Genomic DNA, 262 nt, shown 5'->3' on the forward strand with positions numbered 1-262 from the left:
TAATTATCCTGTTGTATATTACAACATATTAATTACAAATCATTTTTATTTGTTAACAAGAAGACTCATAGTGTATAAAATATAATGATGTATGGAAACCTATTTCATTGAAAGGAAATTATTATGTAAAGCATGTTATGTTTATTATATCACAAATATATGGTTTATGATAATGCACTTTCATTATCTGTTATATTGAAAAGACTTTTATTCTGACACCTTTAGAATATCCCAGACATTATTTTGGTATATGATAAAATGA

Source organism: Penaeus monodon, chromosome 21 (assembly GCF_015228065.2).
Source record: "Penaeus monodon isolate SGIC_2016 chromosome 21, NSTDA_Pmon_1, whole genome shotgun sequence".
Lineage (NCBI taxonomy): Eukaryota > Metazoa > Arthropoda > Malacostraca > Decapoda > Penaeidae > Penaeus > Penaeus monodon.